Source organism: Cydia amplana, chromosome 1, assembly GCF_948474715.1.
Source record: "Cydia amplana chromosome 1, ilCydAmpl1.1, whole genome shotgun sequence".
NCBI lineage: Eukaryota > Metazoa > Arthropoda > Insecta > Lepidoptera > Tortricidae > Cydia > Cydia amplana.
Genome location: NC_086069.1, coordinates 8,845,819 through 8,868,358, shown reverse-complemented (window position 1 = coordinate 8,868,358; position 22,540 = coordinate 8,845,819). Strand labels below are relative to the sequence as shown.

Genomic DNA, 22,540 nt, shown 5'->3' with positions numbered 1-22,540 from the left:
TTAGTTGGATTTTGTAAACATAAACGATTGTGGTGTTGTTGATAATGATATGTAAGTATGTATAACTATGATATGTTAGGAAAGACCCATTTTAATTTATTGAATAAAAAAATACATATATAAAAAAACTATTTACCTAATATGTATGTATAAATACGGACACATTTCAAACCTTGATAACTTATAAGCGAACGAATATACATTCGCAAAATTCTAAAAATAACGCATAAATATGTACATATATTAAAGTCAGTTGTTAATACGTAGTCACAAAATAAGAAAACGGTAGCTGAAACCTATACTAATTGCTACGGATACGGACAAACCGCCCGAAAAACTTTTACAAATTTCGCAAACACTGACTATTTACAACTGTCCACGACGTTTCAGTCACAAAGTGTTAACGTCCTGAAAACATTGTGAAACATCGCCGAACATAGGCGGTATGTTTGTACATCTGCCACCTATAACGTGAGAATAGGCAATTGTTTCAGTTGTCAAACGGGGGCAACTTCAAACGGAATTGTTTTCAGTTCTGAAATCGTTCATGTAAACAACTGTGTAAACTTTAAAGAATTCAACTGATAGGTTAGAATTATGCTCTAAATATTGCGCGATTCAAATTCATACAAATTGCGCATTTCGATAAGTAGTCCCTTTAATGTTGAATGTAATTAAATTATTTACCTATTTATTAATATTTTATATTGACAATTGTCAACGTCAATTAAATAATTTCTTATTAATTTGTGGCCTTAACGATAGGACAAATGAAAAAGGGACGAAATATTTACAAGCTAATAAGGCCCCCTGTACCCCTGTTCGTTGACAATCATTTTATAGCCACCAATTACACGGCGTGGGAGGCTATTGCAGCCCCTCGAGATCTGGATGTCGATAATAGACCACCGGGGCGCACTTTGGAGGTGCGGCCAAATAGTAATAGAAAATGAGGCGGAAATTGTAGATTTACTAGCCTAAATATCACAATTGCGGGCCAAATTTTAAAGCTAACACGATTTTTCTTTTTTGTCGTTCATTCGCTTGATTCCATCAGATAAACTTATTCGTGTTAAAGTAATTCGATGTAACTTTGATTGTAAATGTTACAAAATTTTAACATTTACTGTGAGCTCCGGAGTAGATATCCACTGATAATGTAACTAGCATAAACACTGAGATGAAGGACAGACATGTATTATAGGTACAGGTTAGAAAATCGAATTATTGTGATTAGGAATCATGTTGATCCGAATACGTTAAATAATTCTTAGTCAAGATTGTCAATTCTTACATTAATAACTTGAACCACAAAGGTTTTTATTACATGTTAATGGCATCAAATTTAACGATGCTCGCTTGTGATACTTTTCATTTTGAAAAAACATTAGTATTTAGTGATCTCGTCTTTCATTAAGCGGCGCATGCGTTCCCATTATGTGGCAGGCTCGTTACGAGCGGTGGGCGGCGATAATAACAGGTTGTCGTGCGGATCGCGACGCCTAATAGGTTTTATTAATATAGATTAAGCTATTACTGGTCATTAGGACAAACTGAAATAAACAATGCATGCAACTATTACTGGTTGAACGCGCGGGGTTCACTAGTTTCCTCTAATACTTATAGCGTGTCGAAACTCGAAGGTAGGCGGGTTACTGAATACCCGATAAACAGAAGTTGCTAAATAAACCATTTGTAAGAAAAGGAATTGTCAGCCTATTTACATAAACTTCTAGAAAAACTGGACTCTTCGAATTTCTTAAAACTAAATAACATTATGAGCTTTTAATGCATGTTGGGCCTCTGGTCACTAATATTTAGGTACCTCTAATCATCATCAATAATTAATACAATATGTTAATAAATATGGTCCACCAGCCATCCTGACGCTCACGCGGGCTCTCTAGCGGGAGTAGTCGGTGTATGGGGATTACTGCAGTGTAAATTTTGTACCTTTATCATAGCTACTAAATTTGTTGCGTGCGAATCTAGGCGAAATATGTTTATCTCCCAGTTCTAAGCAACCGTGGAGTTCTTATGCGCTTTACATCAAAGTAAATGAGTGTTTAATAGCGACATTTACACGTCGGCCATCAACAGGCGACCATTAGCAGGCCGAGTAATAGGTGACGCAGCATACATTGACACTCGGCAGCCTGGGCCGTACCGATGGTCATTATTTCTCCGATTTATACAGACCTAACGACCGAACATTCCACTTTCGCCGTCATGCCCTGCTCCCTGTTGCTTTCTTCTGTCAATCTTCATGGTTACACTTAATTGGTACAATATTGTAACATCTAGCTACGTTGTTTTACTGCATATTCCGTAATCTGATTGATTTGTTTGAACCGTTGTCTAGAGATCGGCACGACTGTAATAAATTGATACCTTCACTGATCTCAACTTACGTTTGTTAAGCTATAAACAATTTAACCGCCCACATCTCTAACTGTTATCTTTACCGCTCATAAGACAAGTTTACTAACATCGTGAATGTGTCAAAACCCAAACATTCGTACTTGAATATGTTTACCTTGTTTGTTGCGTAATGCACGACTTCATAAACGATCCTCAAATTGTGTGTGCAACGACATGTTAACCTGTTTTGTTTACAATGAGGCATGTGAGTACAGTATTAGACTTTTGAACTTGTGGTAAATAAAACTTGTTTAAAGTGAGCGATGGACTCCCGCCGAGCTGTGTGGAGCGTAACCGTCGTCAGTGACTTCAGTCTAAATCACAAAGACCCCCTATCTCTTCAGAACAACAACCGAAAGGAGAAACAATTTCATTTTAAAGCTTTAAAATCTTTGGTTTTCATCATCACGGTTTCGTCGTGGGAATTCAAAGCTTTTTCAACTATACGATTTTTTTTTTCGTCCATCTGGACAGGCTAAAGCTCTAAGCCATACTGCCTTGTCATAAGTAGTGATGGGTAGGACATCAATTTAAAATGAGTTTGTATGAGTACCTCATTTTCTAAAATGAGGTGTTACAATGTCTTACTTCAAATGAGGTGAGGTACTAGCATATTTTCAGCGTCAACTATTCCATTAATTCCAACAGCGACAATTTTTTTAAGATGTATGAAAGCTTGCAGCGCTTACGCTTGTTGTCTTTCGTGTTTAATTGTTAACGTATTTTCGGTGGTGACGCGAAGCGATATTGAAGTAGGTACGTCGCGTGTCGGTCTCACTCCCTCTTTGGGTATTTCTAATTAATTGTTTCATTTTTAAAGGATTTTTGAGGGGTTCATGGCACAGAGAGGCGGTGAGTGGTACAAACTCAACGCATTTCTCGGTGGACCTTTTGTCGTTGCAATAAGGTTTGTAGTTCGGCAGTTGACAGTGTGGATCATTACTCGTTTCTTCATTTGAGACATTTGAGTTTTGAGGGTCGGCGAGACTCGCGAGTGAATTTGAACGGATAAGAGTTTTTTTTGAAATTTGAAGTGTGTGAATGATTTGTGTGGCAAGAGGTGTTTGTGATGCGCGCGAGTAAATGAGTAAAATGAATAGAGGAGTGAAGTAAGACATTTTTGCGGTACGAAGTACTGCGACAAATTAACAAAATGAGTGGTACAAATGAGGTGCCTCACGAGTGAGCGACTCAACACTAGTCATAAGTAGGTTTTCTTCTTTTTCAACTATACGAAAATAGATTGAGCCTTGACAGATTTTTTTTTAATTTTCTTTATATGTCTTCTTCTTCTTCCTCGCGTTGTCCCGGCATTTTGGCCACGGCTCATGGGAGCCTGGGGTCCGCTTGGCAACTAATCCCAGGAATTGGCGTAGGCACTAGTTTTTACGAAAGCGACTGCCATCTAACCTTCCAACCCAGAGGGTAAACTAGGCCTTATTGGGATTAGTCCGGTTTCCTCACGATGTTTTCCTTCACCGAAAAGCGACTGGTAAATATCAAATGATATTTCGTACATAAGTTCCGAAAAACTCATTGGTACGAGCCGGGGTTTGAACCCGCGACCTCCGGATTGCAAGTCGCACGCTCTTACCGCTAGGCCACCAGCGCTTTTTTTCTTTATATGTAATGAAGTAATTAAAAAGCGGCCAAGTGCGAGTCGGACTCGCCCATGAAGGGTTCCGTATTTAGGCGATTTATGACGTATAATCTTTAATAGAAAAAAAACCGACTTCTCTAACTACTAGCCTAACCCACTTAACGGTGCTTATACTTTATTTGGTAATATGTAATTATGTATACATTTTATGGTAATCATAGTGGTTGATTTAGTTTAGGTATCATAGTGGTTTTCCGGGTCAAGGTCCGGGTCTGGGTCCGAGTCCGAGTACGGGTCCGAGTCCGGAGTCCGGGGCCCAATCCAAGTCAAAATCGAAATTGAAAATCACAAAACGTGTACTATGCGTCGTTGAGGAGTTCTGTTCTGATCATCATCAGCAGTTCCACTTCATCAAATGCCACAGTTTTTAATGTAAATGCTTGATTTTCTGATGAAAATATATAAAATTCTATACGGATGCCTTTAAGATTTGAGAAGTTCCCTCGATTCCTCATGGATACCATGTTCAGGACTTGAGATTGACATAAATGTGCCTAAAAACCTAACTTGCTTAATAAACATAACGAAAAGGACAAATCGCCAAATGCGAGCTATGCGTCGTTGAAGAGTTCCGTTATGATCATCATCAGCAGTTCCACTTCATCAAATGCGACAGTTTTTAATGAAAATGCTCGATTTTCTGATGAAAATACAAAAATCTCTATACGCATGCCTTTAAGATTGGAGGAGTTCCCTCGATTCCTCGTGGATCCCATCATCAGAACTCGAGCTTGACAAAATTGTGGCTTAAAAACTTAACTTGCTTAACAAACATAACGAAGAGGACAAATCGCCAAACGTGAACTATGCGTCGTTGAAGAGTTCTGTTCTGATCATCATCAGCAGTTCCACTTCATCAAATGTCACTTTTTTTTATGTATATGCTTGATTTGTTGATGAAAATACAAAAATCTCTATACGCATGCCTTTAAGATTTGAGGAGTTCCCTCGATTCCTCATGGATCCCATCATCAGCACTCGAGCTTGACAAAAATGTAGCTTAAAAACTTAACTTGCTTAACAAACATAACGAAGAGGACAAATCGTCAGACGTGTGCTATGCATCGTTGAAGAGTTCCGTTCTGATCATCATCAGCAGTTCCACTTCATCAAATGTCACTTTTTTTAATGTATATGCTTGATTTGTTGATAAAAATACAAAAATCACTATATGTGTGCCTTTAAGATTTGAGGAGTTCCCTCGATTCCTCATGGATCCCATCATCAGAACTGGGTTTTGACAAAAACGGGACCAATCTGTATGCATATACATACAATCAAAAAAATAATTTTCAAAATCGGTCCAGTAATGACGGAGACATGGAGTAACAAACATAATAAAAAAAAAAAAAAAAAAAAAAAAAACATACAACCGAATTGATAACCTCCTCCTTTTAGATTTGGAAGTCGGTTAATAAAAAAAAACTACTTACTAGATCTGAATTTTCTTTTTATATAATATTTTTTTTAGTTTTATCATTCTCTTATTTTAGAAGTTACAGGGGGGGGGGGGGGGGGGACACACATTTTACCACTTTGGAAGTGTCTCTCGCGCAAACTATTCAGTTTAGAAAAAAATGATATTAGGAACCTCAATATCATTTTTGAAGACCTATCCATAGATACCCCACACGTATGGGTTTGATGAAAAAAAAATTTTTGAGTTTCAGTTCGAAGTATGGGGAACCCCAAAAATTTATTGTTTTTTTTTTCTATTTTTGTGTGAAAATCTTAATGCGGATCACAGAATACATCTACTTACCAAGTTTCAACAGTATAGTTCTTATAGTTTCGGAGAAAAGTGGCTGTGACATACGGACGGACAGACAGACGGACAGACAGACAGACAGACAGACATGACGAATTTATAAGGGTTCCGTTTTTTGCCATTTGGCTACGGAACCCTAAAAAGGCATAGGTGATAAGATAATGAGTTTAATTCACAATTTTCGTAATCCAAATAAGCTGAAGATCGCACACTTATATTAACATTAGGCAATTTGATACGGGTTATTTATCTAGTGGCTAATGCATCAACTAGGTAATAAGTTGGTAGGCTTTATTAATGGTAGATATAAAATGTCCTTGAATATTGAAGTTGAAGCTCTGTCATATGATAAAACACATCAACTAAAACAATTAAACTACGTAAGTACCTCTACCTAAAGCTAGAAACTAAAACTATCCGAATTACTTTTCGCTTAAGTACGTACATATACCATATACCCAGTGTAGAACTAACCTTCATACAAAGACACCCTCATAACTTCATAGTTATGCTCATGCATAGTCAACACGTGTAGTAAGTAGTAACCTAGTGTCAAACGAGGTAGGGTAGGTATCGATTCAGTAATGGATGCCCTGGCCTTGACAACAGTTGTAGAAATGCACTTCAGCGTTTACCTCTTTCACAACAATCAATAAAAGTAAACTTCCATTCAACCACCTAGTTGACGTATTTAGCCTTCCTACTCGCACATTTCTTAATACCACAATATCTTGTTACCATATAAAGTAATAACCTAAATATTAGTACGAAAAACAAAGAAACCGTAAACCTTACAAAAATAAGGCAAACGTCACAATCTCACATGATCGCGCCATAGAAATAGCCGCTAACCCTACAAGGCAGTAGAAAGCAAGTCGTGCGCGTTGTCAGATTGCGCGCGACATCAAACCAAGCCGTATGCGCAGACGACATTGTGCAGTAAGTACAGATCGCATAGACCGTATTCTCAGAATTCTTTGGTCTACTAATAGCTCTTTCTTGTCTAAATCAGTTGTAACAGAACCAATTAAAACACCTCAGGCCAAACAAATGGGTCTAAATGTCATGTCAATCAAAATAGAATAAAATCTTACAGCAGAACTATACTTTTCGATGAATTCTATGCATATCTAAATCTATCCATAAGATTCAATCCATGATGTAACATGAGTAACAAAAATAATAATGTTTTGCAATCTGTCATGACTTCCCATAGATCACCATAAATATCAAGTCAAGATCAGTGCAAGCACTGATTAAATCGCTGTAACAATAGGCTTACGCCATCGTTGACCTGCGCCTAAATGAAATAACTACGATTTGTCATAACTAGTTTCATACAGAATCTAAATATTAAATCATTAGGAAATCTGAATTAGGTATATGTATAATAAAGAGCACCAATTATGTGCTATCAAAAGGCAGACCATTCAATACCATGAGAATATTTTTATGGAAGACAACTTTACGCACAAGACTCAATGGACAAGACTCCGCGTACCTATCAACTAGCGGAGAACAGCGATTTACGAGTTTTAAACCCACTCACTTCTTACATGTCGACAAGACCTCGAAAAAAAAACAACGGGTTGCACTCCGGGAGTGCTGGCAGAAGTGAAAACTCAATCCCTATTGCAAAATGTCTGCAGCACTATGTATAATTGAGGTTAACGCCATCTAGCGTTATTTAGTCGCATTACTTGAAACCCCTAAGCACATCACTGTTAGTACTCGAGTTAAATTAATACCAGTTAGAGCGAAACTCACTAGAAGGCATTTAAATCAATAAAGAAAAACTCAATGACATTGAAGTAACAGTGTTTAGATCAGGTCACGTGTCCGTCTTACGGTCACGTGACACCTCTCGCGAGTTTAACATTTTTTCCCCATCACAAAAAGTGCATTGCGCCGCTAAAGAAGTTTTCACTTCAAAAAACCTGAAATCTACACTCGGTATAGGTGTCTAAAAAGCCTGACGGTTTCAGCCATGCATTTAAGATCGCCACCACCGCCACTATAGTTCGTTTTTTTTAGCATTAGAAAGAAGGTAAGCGATCTTGACATGTCTTTTAATTGAAAAACTCTTTTTAAAAATCAGTAACTATTACTTATGAAAGCAGAAGAATATAAATGATCGTATTAGATTCATAATCTATATATATAAATGCAAGTGTCCTGACTGACTGACTGACTGACTGACTGACTGATTCATCAACGCAGAGCCGAAACTACAAAAGCTAGAAAGTTGAAATTTGCACACTAGGTTGCATTTATAAAGTGTACAAGAGATAAGAAGCGATTTTGAAAAATTCAACCCCTAAGGGGGTTAAAAAGGGGATGAAATGTTGTATGGGGTTCAAGTTTTATTTTAAGCTAGGAATTTGAAACTCTGTAAAAATGTATTATATTAAAAAACAAGAAAACTAATTTCAGCGTTTTCGAAAACTCATCCCCCAAGGTGGTGAAAAAGGGGTTGAAAGTTTGTATGGAGATCAAATATTTTTGTGAGTGTGGGACTTGAAACTTTGTATATGGGTATATTATTATAAGACAGGAAAAGTAATTTCAGCGTTTTTGAAAATTCATCCCCTAACAGGGTTAAAAAGGGGTTGAAAGTTTGAATCAATTACAAATGCTTTGAAACTTCTTAGAAAGGCATAATAGCCGATTATAAAAAAAAGTCATTGCGACGTTTTAGGAAATTCAACCCCTAAGGGGGTAAAAAAGGAGATGAAACTTTGTCTTGGGGTGCAAATTTTATTTTAAGCTAGGACCTTGAAACTTTGCAAAAAGGTATTAAATTAAAAAACTAGAAAACTAATTTCAGAGTTTTTAAAAATTCATCCCCCGAGGTGGTGAAAAAGGGGTTGAAAGTTTGTACGGAGATAAAATATTTTTGAGAGTTCGGGACTTGAGTCTTTGTATAAAGCCATATTATTAGAATTCAAGAAAAGTAATTTCAGCGTTTTTAAAAATTCATCCCTTAAAAGGGTTAAAAAGGGGATGAAAGGTTGTATGGGGTTCAAGATTTATTTCAAGCTAGGAATTTGAAACTTTGTAAAAATGTATTATATTAAAAAATAAGAAAACTAATTTCAGCGTTTTCGAAAATTCATCCCCCAAGGTGGTGAAAAAGGGGTTGTAAGTTTGTATGGAGATCAAATATTTTTGTGAGTGTGGGACTTTAAACTTTGTATATGGGTATATTATTATAAGACAGGAAAAGTAATTTCAGCGTTTTTAAAAATTGATCCCCTAACAGGGTTAAAAAGGGCTTGAAATGAAAGATTGAATCCATTACAAATGCTTTGAAACTTTTTAGAAAGGCATAATAGCCGATTGCAAAAAAAAGGAATTGCGACGTTTTAGGAAATTCAACCCATAAGGGGGTAAAAAAGGGGATGAACTTTGTCTTGGGGTGCAAATTTTATTTTAAGCTAGGACCTTGAAACTTCGCAAAAAGCTATTAAATTAAAAAACAATAAAACTAATTTCAGCGTTTTTTAAAATTCATCTCCAAGGTGGTGAAAAAGGGGTTGAAAGTTTGTACGGAGATCAAATATTTTTTAGAGTGCGGGACTTGAATCTTTGTATAAAGCCATATTATTAGAACTCAAAAAAGTAATTTCAGCGTTTTTAAAATTCATCCCTTAAAAGGGTTAAAAAGGGGTTGAAAGATTGTATAGGGTTTAAATTTTATTTTAAGCTACGAATTTGTAACTTTGTAAAAAGTTATTTCATTAAAAGAGAAGAAAACTAATGACAGCGTTTTTCAAAATTCAACATTTAAAGTGGTGAAAAAGGGGTTGAAAACTTGTATAGAGGTCAAAATTTTTTGTAAGTGCAGGACTTGAATCTTTGTATAATGACATATTATTAGAATACGAGAAAAGTAATTGCAGCGTTTTTAAAAATTCATCCCCTATAAGGGTCCAAAAGGGGTTGAAAGTTTGTATAGGGTTCAAATTTTAGCTAGGAACTTGAAACTTCGAAAAAAAGGTATTTATTAAAAAACAAGAAAACCTATTCAGCGTTTTTAAAAATTCATCCCTCGAGGAGGTGAAAAAGGGGTTTAAAGTTTGTATGGAGATCAAATATTTTTGAGAGTGCGGGATTTAAGCTAGGAACTTGAAGCTTCGTATAAAGGTAATTTATTAAGAGAAAAGAAAACTAATTTCAGAGTCTTTGATAACTCATCCCCCAAGGTGGTGAAAAGGGGGTCGAAAATTTGTATGGAACCCAAATATTTATTTGAGTGCGGGACTTGAATCGTTGTATAAAGGCATATTTTTTATAATTTCATTGAATAACTGACATTGTAATTGTACCTATCTTGATATCTTAATTAAGCTGATTACTTAATTAATTTGAATATTATATAACAACGAAACCTAATACCTAAATAAATTGACATGTAATATTTAAAATATTATGAATAAATGACTATGACTATGACTATGACTATTATTACAATACAAGAAAAGTAATTTCAGCTTTTTTAAAAATTCATCCCCTAAAAGTTTAAACAGGGGTTGAGAGGGTTGGACTGTAGCAAAGGGGGGGCTGGGACTTAAATTTTTTTTTGACAAAGTGGTGTCATTATGACACTATTTTTAAATGATTGTAATGTGTAGACCACGTCAAAATAAGCATCTTTCATTGGAAAAACTTTTCTCTAAAACAAAAAATGGCCGAGTTAGACGCCTCCAAAGATTGATGTCTTTAAAGGGAGCTGGGATTTGGAAAATTTTCATCGAGAGTGGTGTCATTATGACATATATTTTAAATTATTGTAACGTATAGAACACGTCAAAATAAGCAACTTTTACTTGCAAAACTTTTTTCTAAAATTGAAAATGGAGGAGATAGAGCGTTTTACATTACAGCTTTTAAGGCAGGTCGGTGTAGGTACGACGACGAGCGAAGCGAGGAGGAGTGTTAGGTAGAACTGCGACCTTACAGCGCGCGAGCCGAGCGAGCGAAGCGAGCGTGCCGCGGCAGCGGCCGGCGAAGCGCCAGAACCGACTATTTTATAATAATAAAATTTTACAAGTCCCAGCTCCCTTTAAAAACATCAATCTTTGGTCACGTCTAACTCGGCCATTTTTAATTTTAGAGAAAAGTTTATTAAGAAAAAAGTGATTATTTCATCAAAATCTTGTAAATTATTCTAAGTGTTTTGAAACCCCCTATGTTTTTTTCATTTTCTCAAAAAAAAATCTAAGTCCCAGAAACGGCCCCCCTTTGGTACAGTCTGACCGTTGAGAGTTGGTAGAGGGTTCAAATTTTGTTTAAAGCTATGAACTTCAAACTTCGTAAATAGGTAGTTAGGTAGTAGGTTTTATTAAATAGTGGACTTGAAAATCTTCTGGGGGTGGAGAGAGATTATATTGAGAACAATTTTATTCAGTTAGGGGCTTGAAATTTCGTAGCCAGGTTGTGAAAGACAAATCTCATGCGTTGTATAATAATTATCAAATGATTAACCGTCCCTACTGTTATCTTTTGCTGCATAATGTTCTAAGCTAAAGTAGAATTTATAACCACCAATATACAAATCCACGCGTAAGAAGTCGCGGGCAACAGCTAGTTGTTACATATTTGCCATTATTTATTTTTAAAACATGTTTTTCAATAAAAAGACACGTCAAGATTGTTTACCTTATAAACAACCTTAATGCAAAAAAAAATGGTTTAATGCTAAAAAAAACGCACTATATCTAGAAGCCAGAACTTCTCCTACCTCCCTTTAAAAACATAAATAAGCGATACCCCGTCTTACTTTACCAACCTTAAAGCCACCCTTAGAATAGTTACCCTAAGCGACATCACAACATTCACAACATATTTATAGCGCATAAACATGCAACCGGAATTACACGGTATTGAAAACATAAGAACTTCTTATACTTGACGACCGGTCTGGCCTAGTGGGTAGTGACCCTGCCTGTGAAGCCGCGGTCTTGGGTTCGAATCCCAGTAAGGGCATTTATTTGTGTAATGAGCGCAGATATTTGTTCCTGAGTCATGGTTGTTTTCTATGTATTTAAGTATTTGTATATTATATATATCGTTGTCTGAGTACCCACAACACAAGCCTTCTTGAGCTTACTGTGGGGCTTAGTCAATTTGTGTAAAAATGTCCTATAATATTTATTTATTTATTTATAAGTAGAATGATTTCCCCGCTGTGAAATGCAAATTGTGAGGAATGAGGATCGATGTAAATCAAAATAATGTTTACAATTTAGTACATTCAATATTTCAGGTGAAATTAATTATGACAAACGAAAATGCGGGCAAACAATACACTATAACTTAAGACTTTTTGGGAAACAATAGAGACCCATTAAAGACTCTACACGAGTACGTGAGCCCGACGACTATGTACATATTTTCTGCAACACAACATAGAATAATTATTAGATACTTATTTGTAATCTGGTAGTTTCTCTGACATGTAGTCTAAGAAAATATAGTTTATCTAGCATCTAGAGCAACCTAGGTACTGTAGGTAATGATCTTAAACCAACGCAATAAAGGCTTCGGTATTTGGAACGCGGTATTAAGTATAAAATTCGTTCACTGACACCCGAAACACTCCTAAAATTTTACAAATAAAGTTCGTAGTAATATGAAAGATTATAGCCATATCAAGTTAAGGGGGTTTCAAAGTATCATGCGGTATTGTCACGCACGCGGGCTTGCTCAGCCAGCGTACGCAAATTTCACGCTGCGGGGGGCACGCACTCTGATTCACGTGCGTTATATTCGTGATAGGTTAATAATCAGCACGGCTAGGACAAGCTGTACCTTCTCGCTTGTCCCACCTTGCGTAATAGCTGTAACAACTATAACTACTATTGGTCAGTTAGTTTGCGAGAAAATATATCCTTCCAAATAAGGTAGGATTGATAACTACAGAGCCGAACCAACTAAACAAGGGGTTACTCAGGAAATACGTACGTAGGTACATATAGTAACGGCACCAGTCATGGGACATTTAAGAGGAAATTTGGAGTATTTGTGATATTTCCCTGTTACATGTAAAAGTTCTACCGCTTAGCTTGTTAAAAGATGAATATCCTATCCTTCTTTCATGTTTCAGGCGTGTTGTATCAAAGATACTGCAGTTAGTTTCCACATAATTAATAAATTAAAAGTATGTTTTTTTTCTCCAGTCATGGACACCAAAGCTCCAGTAATGGAACCCCGGTAATGGACGTGGATCCAGTAATGGGCCCCCTATAATGGGCATACCCTATCAGTATAAGATATTGGAAAGGGAATAAGTTTTTGGAAAAAACTAGTTATTAGTCATTTTTGTCACCCGATTGCATTGTCATCCGATTTGCATACGTATCCAAAATTTCAACTCAATCGGAAATCCAAAAGTGGCTCAAATGCCATTTCCAAGATTTGAACCACACTAACTAATACAGGGTGGATTTTCTTTTTGGGTCAGTGAGGGCAGCTATCAGATCCCGTGCTGCTACGAGAAAACCTTCCCTCGATTTCAAATTAATGAAGATTGGCTCTTACAGATTTTGGAAAAAACATACAGGGTGCGAGGAAAAGGTAATTTCTGACAAACTTTTTTTTTTGTGCCAATCGATCCCATTCCTATTGAGGATCACTTGTATGGAACCAAAAAAAAAAATTTCCGGCTAGAAAAGCCACAAATCGAGGAAAACTTTTCCCATACAATTTGTATGAAAATGAAAACATTTATTTTTCACATGCTATTTTTGTATGTCAATCGATTCCATTCCTATCCAGTATCAATAGTTTCTTTGGGGTCAAAATTATTTTTCTCCATAGTAAATGTATGGAAAAAGTTTTTAATAATTTGTGGCTTTTTAGTACATTACCGTAAGTTGACCCCAAAGAAACTATTGATACTAGATAGGAATGGAATCAATTAACATACAAAAATAGCATGTGAAAAATAAAAGTTTTCATTTTCATACAAATTGTATGGGAAAAGTTTTCCTCGATTTGTGGCTTTTCTAGCCGGATTTTTTTTTGGTTCCATACAAGCTTTTGATCCTCAACAGGAATGGGATCGATTGGCATCAAAAAAAAGTTTGTCAAAATGACCTTTTTCTCGCACCCTGTATGTTTTTTCCAAAATCTGTAAAAGCCAATCTTCATTAATTTGAAATCGAGGGAAGGTTTTCTAAGACCGTTTTCTCGTCGCAGCACGGGATCTGGTATCTGCCCTCACTGACCCCAAAAGAAAATCCACCCTGTATACAAACTAACAGGGCAAGTTCAATAAAATTTTGTAAAAACGATATTAATTTATCCGAAGTCCGAGGAGACCTCCTGACATAGTTCGTACGAGTAACTACATTATACTTCTGTATTGTTTAAACATGAAATTACGCCATGGCAAGCATCATTATGTAAATTATCCCATCATAGGAGGTATGCAGTTTTACAGCTCCTATAATGGGATTGGGCTAAATACCACTATTTTTTATACATCTCTAGAGTCACAACATAATGTGTTGTATACCTTATCTCATGGTAAATGCAATTAACAAAACACATTCTAGTTTACACCAAGTAATAATTAATTACAATTTAATATATGAACTCGCCTCTCTTAGCGAAGTTGTTAAGAATTCTTACTGGTTATTTTTTCCAGTGACACGACAACTTTTGGGTTCGCGCCAATTTCTTAAAAAGTAACCGAAATTAATAAAAAGTCAAGCTTAAACAGCTCTATGACTCTTATTTATGGTAAAATATTGCCAGTGTTTATAAACTACTTTTACATACTTATTTTAGAGGATTTGTGGTTTTATGTCCCATTACCGGTTCCACGTCCATTATAGGGTCCATTACATTAGGTACTATATTTAATAAAACGATTTTTGGAAGGCTGTCTAATTCACCGCATCAATTGAGTACCTACGATAGTAGAAGCAAATACAAAAATAGCAAAGAAGTTGCAGATTAGGAACTGTAAACTTTGGCTATCATTCTGGTCATCATAAAAAAAATTGCCGCCCGAACACAGCTCAAAACATTTTAAGGTGGTATGTAAGTCATGCGTAGGCTTAGTATCATCATTGTTACAACATATTTGTTCGTTTTTAACCGAAACAATTGAATTACTTATTGCACAACAACATCCATTAGCTTGGTTACCTAATTATTTTTCATCAATCGATAATAAGCCCTTGTCCTTGGGAAGAGATAAGTTTCAATCAAGCTCGTGGTTTCATTAACGCACTCAGTCGGTGTCAACTTTAATGGCGACGCTATTATGCGGTCAGCTTCCATTGATATCGTGCTGCAAGCAAGTTTCAATGGATTTAAGGGGCTTAAAATGTGTAACACTAACACTGACCACGACATGTTAGATTTGAGGCCTGTGACGTAATTTGCATTTGCCGTGAAAAACAAGCCTTTTTAGTAATATAACTCCTCTAAATCTTTAATTTTAATTGAATGTATTCAAATAGTCTCTATCTTCTACATATTTACTATTGTAATGGATCATTCCATCTCATTAATATGCATTAGGTTCACATAATTAATATTCGTTTGGCAAGTTCGATAACCTCGTGGAATTCGTTAGCAAATCGGAGCATCAGCAAAAAACTTTTGAGATTGGTAGAGCTCGATAAATTCGCATAAATTATTTTGTATTATGTATTACTTTTTATTGAGATAACCGATTCAAGCATTATTTTAACTGGTAAATATAAAAAAAACCCTAAGGTATCAATATCACAAGCCGAAGAATGCAAGAGATATTTAATTCAAAATAGTGGCCTAACTAGACTAAACCAGACTAAACTGTTAAATACATACTTATTTTCATTTATTTATTTATTTAACATTTTAAATCAGGCAACAAGGCCCATATTACAAATACCTTACAGACTAACATATATATGCATTTTATATAAACTTAAAAAAACTAAACACTATTTAGGCGACAAAACGGCGTGGCGTGGTGGATATTCTGGGACCGACAATCATACTGTCTGTTCACCGGTATGGTGATTCTTATATAATCGCTACAAGCTTTGGCCGAAGTAAAATAAATACCTACATACACCTATTTTAGGAATTACCCTTAAGGTAAATCTATGTATACCTACCCAATAATAATATCAGCTATACACACAAAACAACATAAAACTTCAAATATTTGTCCAACAAAGCATCGCTTTACTGGCCTCTACAGTTTACATAATGACGCGTGTACATAGGGCCGCCATCCTTCCAGGTTTTTAGAATATCCAGGGTCTAAATAAAAACAAGATTGCACGGTGTCCCGGGAATTTTGAACTTTATACGAAGCATTTCGCATGTATTACGGGGAGTGCTCCGAATCAGAAAAATTGTTCGGATTAATCCTTTCCGTCATCGCTCTGCGCGACAAAATTTCCATCTTCACCACTTAGATGGTTGGCAGTCCTTAACTGTGCGTTTCCCCAGGAACTTCCTGCCTTGCACAGCTAAACTGTGGAATGAACTATCGCCTGCGGTATTTCCGGACCGATACGACTTACATACCTTCAAGAAAAGAGCGTATTCCCATCTTAAAGGCCGGTAACGCACCCTCTGGTGTTGCAGGTATCCATGGGCGACAGTAATAGCTTACCATTAGCTCATCGTCTGCTCGTTTGCCTCCTATATCATTAAAAAAATTCGGCAATGCAGGTGATGGCAGCCCTAACATGCACACAATTCTAGGCGGGCAGCGATCCGTGATCGCGGTGACTCGACACATGCGTTGATTGCTTATGAAGATGCATCTTTTGTTAGCCACCATCGCCGTGTAATTAGCCGGCCATTTCTTTGTTTTAGATGGTTGACTAATCTGCTGGGTATTGAGAATTCATCGATGACTCCGTGACGGGTGATCTTATCAACTTTAGCTATACGTTGAGAATCAAAAGAGGAAGATGACCATGACCAATATCTGTATATCAATATAACCCACCATCCAATATTTTGGCATCTAACCTTTAAAGTTTATGTTACCGATAATAATAAGATTATGGGTAGATTGGGTAGGTAGCAAAAATGAAAAGCGATCAGGAGCATTAATATGTAGGTAGGAAATAAATAAATCAAATGGAATATCTACTTAGTATAAAAATCAATATGGGTAATCAATCAATGTAGGTATTAACTCCATTACGTCACTGCATTTTGCACATGCGAGAGAGCATAACGTTACAGACAACAAACACGTCAAACACTGAACGACATTTTCGCCGACGCCCTCAACGTTTCCGTAGTGTAGCGGTTATCACGTGTGCTTCACACGCACAAGGCCCCCGGTTCGATCCCGGGCGGAAACAGTTACTTTTTTTTACATTTTACTTTACAAAACAGTCATTATACAATGCAGCTATTTTTAATTTGAAAATGTTAAAAAGGGTTACAATAAATTAATTTCCCGTTTTTGTCAAAACTGCAACCCGATTGAAAAAACCTTCCGAAATACTTATGAATGAGGATAAATCTAAATTCCGTAGCTGACGAGAACTTAACTGTGACGATTGACTTGTGTTACCGTAATACAGAGTAATAAGGCTCGGAAAAGCTTCTGCCCCAGTCATTAGTTTTCGCGGTCTGTGCAAGCATTTGCAAAGTAAATGTCCGCTCGTTTATAGGGAATGGGAAATGGTATAAACGTTCTAGTGCAGCGATAATGACGCGGAAGAACGTTGACAATGTGAGTCCAAACAACTGGAAAAGGCGGTAATTAAAGTTAGAAAGTGTACCAACCACTGGTACAGCACAGGATCGGATAATTTATATAAATTAGCACAGCGCGGTTCGCTGGTGCATTTGTGCAGATTTTGTAGTATTATTGTTTACAACCGGACTATATAATTATTCAAAAACGTTTGTAGTCAACATATTACGAGAAATGGAATAAATACCAATTTTCGCAATTGAATACTTTTCGTATCAATGTTTAGATAGAGCGTAATTATTCAGTGTAGGTACATATATTCATTTGTTACTTAATACCTGAGCTGACTTTTACTTTTCATTATTACCTAAACGGAAACTTATCTTTTAAGGTGTATATCATTAACAAAATTAAAAAAGCACAACCATTTTGAACGTTGAAGGCAATAACGACCGCAGCGTAATGTCGAGAACTGGATGTAATTAAGCCTTATTGCGATATACAAGTATTATACAGTGAAAAAATTCCAAAAACGTTATTGGATGTAAATATAGTTTTTATAATTGTAATTTAACCGGATCTACATACTCATGCGTTTTTTGTTTTGAGCGACTATATAATTGCAATTGTAAGGTATAAAATCAGCGGGCGTATGACGGGGAGACAAAGAAGACGAGGGGTGATTAAAAGGGAGAGACACTGTAATCACTAATCAATGTACGTCAACAACTACAACCACCAGTTCATCATATCCGCAAAGGTCGGAAACCCAAGTAAGCGTCTATGCTCATAGCACTACTTACGAGACCGCACTCAGAAACGCTACAGGATTTCCCCATTTCGTATTCGCATTTTCGCTGACTGGCTTTAGAGCGACAATGGCCAGGCAGCCATTTGAATGGTGGACTCACCATACCAGACCTTTTGTGATGATAGGCAAATAAAGCATTAAACAAATCACAAAAAATGTCATTCCCTCCTGGCCAGGTCAAATGAAACATAAAAAAAATTGCATAATAAAGAATACTGCCTCATATCTGATACCTGAAATTATCTGGTGCGTTTTTGGGGTTCCGTATTTATTACCAGTATTATCGCCTTCCGCTCCAGTATTATCGTTTGGAAAGCCGGCACGTGTGAGTTGCTTCATAAAAACAAGGCAGACTATTTCCGGAACTACTTGCCGTATGCAAGGAAGGCTGTTGGCTTTTTATGGCACAAGTGCTTTAAAATTTCGTTTATGGCAGGGGTCAATAAAAATGTACAAGTTTGTTTAGTAGCAAGCATATTCTAGTCTTATTTAAGACTAATGGAGTGAGTAACATACGAGTAATGTAGTAAATAAAAAGTAAGACAGCACAACGTAACACATTTGATGGACTTTTTGGCACCTATTACTAGGACGAAGTTCAAAGGAAGGAAGATTGGATCTCACCACACACCGCCGCCGCTCCTCTTCTTTCACTTGAAATATATTATGTTTTATCCATCACTTAGTTTATTGATGTTACACTACCTTAAAGTCAGTATATACAAAAGTACTTGAGTACTTATCCTAATTTAATTTCCATCCTAATCAAAGAGAATATAGGACGTTAAGATCCTAATCACATTACATGTACATATTTTTTTGTAAGAATGGCTTTTGCTCATCTTTTGCTGCATACACATTACATTTTAGTTTGCAGTGACTGTAAACTACTGTCACTTTTTTACTAATAACTGTCACTTTTTTCTACTTTAGCGGCCAGTGCAAAGAATGGCCAATGCCTAATTTGCGTCAGTTAAATTAATATAGTTTTTATACAAGTGTTCAACCGAAACTTCTATGAAGTCAAAAATGAGTAGGGTAAAAACAGGGTAGGTAGGTTTAGTTAGGGTTAGTAGGGTGGTAGGGTAGGAATTGCGTACAGCACGGAATACATATTGGGCATGAAATCAAAGGGTAAAAGTAAGCATATGCATGAAACTCTTGATGCACTCCAGAGTAGGTAGTAGCACTGACAGATACCTACTGTTTCATGTAAATAAGGAGAACAAAGACGAAAGTAGCAGAGGACAGAGGGTCTAAGGGCCGATTTATGAATTTCGAGCGCTTGATTACGTCACTCGAAAATCTGTGGATAATGGTGATTAGATACTTTTGAAATACAAGCAATCAGTCAGCAATAGTCATGGGAATCTAGTGGTATTGATCACTCGTTTTCAATTATACTAGCAGAATTTAAAAGCTTAGTAGTGGAGATACATAGAAGGGAAGGGAGCCACACGAAAGCGAGCGCTCGTAATTAAAAAATCGGCTCCCAGCCCCCAGGTTTGCAAGTCAAATCATGGTGCATACAGCTAAAAGTATTTTCACGCATAAGTCATTCCCAAAACGAAGGGCGGTGAAGTTCTAATTCCTCATAGCACACTAACTGCCTACGAGTGGGATTATCGGTCGTCGACCGCGCACTTAGCTTCTTCCTATGACGAAATTACAATGTCCTTTCCTGTAATATTGTCGAATTATTAAAATTCGTCTTAAAAACTTCGTCTTAAAATATTTATTTATTTTGTTTTAAAGTAGCTTCATTTAATAAAAAACCCTTGTCAATATGAGTAAGGTGAAACTTTTGATATGTGTGGTCAAAAATCGTGGGTTCAAACCTCGGTTGTTGTGTATAGAGCAGAAAAAAATCGTTATCCAAAAACAAGAAAAAAGATGACTGAAAATTCGATCAGGACCCTTATCACTTATAAAACACAGTAAACAAGATGTTAAAGCAATATTATCTACAACTTCTGTCTAGTGATGGTGATCTTGATTCACATTTACTTTCATGTAGAAGTAGCTGTGTAGAAGTAACCTATGAATGAATACCAATGATATGATATGATTGAATATGTAGATACCTACCTAACTAACCTGACACTGTATTAAGAAACAGTTTACTTTACAATTTTACTGATAAGGTAAATACTAGAAATATTAATTTATATTATATACAAAATACAAATCTATTTATTTAATAATGAACCATGAATTCTGTATCAGGTGAGGTAAGTAAACCACTGTAAGACAATGCATAAATGAATGCTATCATTTCTGTGACTCCGCAATGGTAGAAGTGCGTTTAATCCTTCTCCTCTACTTGAATTAGCTACAGCAAGCTGCAAAATTGCATAGTTCATTTATAAAGTAGTATATGGCAGCTGGCTATACTTTGTCGATGGATTTGCCTTATGGGGGGGGTACTTATACAGATCAACAAACCTTAAGTAACATAACATAAATTATCATTATCAATCATAAATACACCAATAAAATTTTATTGTAATTTTCACAGTTAATTATCTAAAGATGATATCCAATAAGAAATCGACAATAAGAAGAACCGTTTATTTGGGCATCCAATGATTAATCTGTCATACAGATACCTAAATGATTTTCAAAGCTGTACCCAGATGCCCTGCATACAGGTTCCAAACTAAGATAGACCCAGACAAATAGCAGTCATAGATAGTTTGTACAGAATATTCAATCAACAGTATAGATAACTATTGGTCAGTAATCCTTAATGTGTTCACCGACAATAGCACTAAGCATTGTTAAGCCCACTAGTACCTGTTGTCATACTGTCAGCAAACATGTTAACACATAGCCAAGTGAAGTAGAAATAAATTTGTTTTACTTGTTATATTTACAGTAAAGGTTTACAGGAATTCAATTGTACTTTATGAAAATTATGAAAAACTTAAGACAGGATAGTGTAGGATGTGGTGTAGGTAAGACTGGGTGCAGGCTGGGAGTAAGGATCCAAGGTTTTCTAGTACATCTTGATTTGCTGGCATGCTGCAAAGGTAAAACTTAGGTAAGTAGGTAAACAGAAGAGAATGAGAAATGGTCAAAATAAATTCCTGAAGAAAATTAGTAAAATATGTAGTCTAAGTCCACCACATGCCCTATTCCGCCCTATCGCCGCATGGCCTATTCTGGGCCAAAAAGACTACATTATTTACCTACCTAGGAACCGTCATAAAATATGTGCGAATCAAAAACTTGAACACAAAGTAAGTAAAAACCTGTTACGACTTAAATTAAGTATACTTAAAAGGCGTGAACATAACGGTGGTCAGTAACAGTGACGCATAATCAATAAATCAAGGATAAAATGCAGTTGCAAATTTATGACACGAGTTCCCAAATAGTACGTGTGAATCTTGCAAAATTCATCCAGTGATGACATAAACTCAATTTTCATGAACCAAAAGAGTAATAAACTGGTAGTTACAACAATAAACTAAATGCAGCAGTATGAATAGTGCATAAATGATAACTTACCCGGCGACAAGGTGATCAATTGCAACTCCGGATCCAAGTTAAGCAACACTTATTCTTCACTTCACAAGTCACTAACGAAACTTATTTTAATGTTCCTTCGATAACTTATTGGATCTTCTTATAATACAATTGTAGTATTATGTGTAAAGTGCATTCAAGTGCAACGAATGAACTTCCTTTGCTTAACGCCGTACGTCAAACACACAACAAGAACAAACTTTACTCGCAAACTTGCATGTTGCATGCAATGCACGCAAAGCAACGGGTGAATCAAACGAAAACGAACAAATATTGTTATTAGTAGCGACATCTTTTAACTTTCTTCCGAAACTATTTGACATTCAGAATAGCGTTTAGACACTGCTCAGTGATCACTGACCACAATTTGTTCGAAAGTTTTATTTTTGTTATATAATATAACTGATAAAGTAATATATAGTAAAAGCCTTTGCACGACACATTACTTTACCAATTAAATGAAAAATAATGAACAATAACTTACATTGTATGACTGGCTGTGGATCAAACGTAGACAGCTTTTTCAATCAAGCAATTTCGAAACGGACGACTAGTGTTGCTACTACATAATTAAATGAACGCCGAAACAGAGGGTTTACCGCGAAAATCGAAGTTCGCAAATTGCGGGCATCTTTCTCTGTCACTCTAATTACGCCTTCATTGGAGTATAAGAGA

The 22,540-nt window shown here is 36.2% G+C and overlaps 1 protein-coding gene and 1 non-coding gene across 2 annotated transcripts in view; one reads left to right on the top strand and one right to left on the bottom strand.

Annotated features, from left to right (window-relative positions):
• LOC134647641 (klarsicht protein) overlaps window positions 1–22,140 on the bottom strand; it is a 379,578-nt gene extending 357,438 nt beyond the window's left edge. Inside the window, exon 1 of the mRNA XM_063502000.1 lies at window positions 21,848–22,140. The gene's annotated coding sequence lies outside the window, so the exon portion shown is untranslated. The remainder of the gene's footprint in view (window positions 1–21,847) is intronic.
• Trnav-cac (transfer RNA valine (anticodon CAC)) lies at window positions 17,110–17,182 on the top strand. Its single transcript has one exon. It is a non-coding gene; the product is annotated as a tRNA-Val (tRNA).
• Window positions 22,141–22,540: the final 400 nt, after the last annotated feature.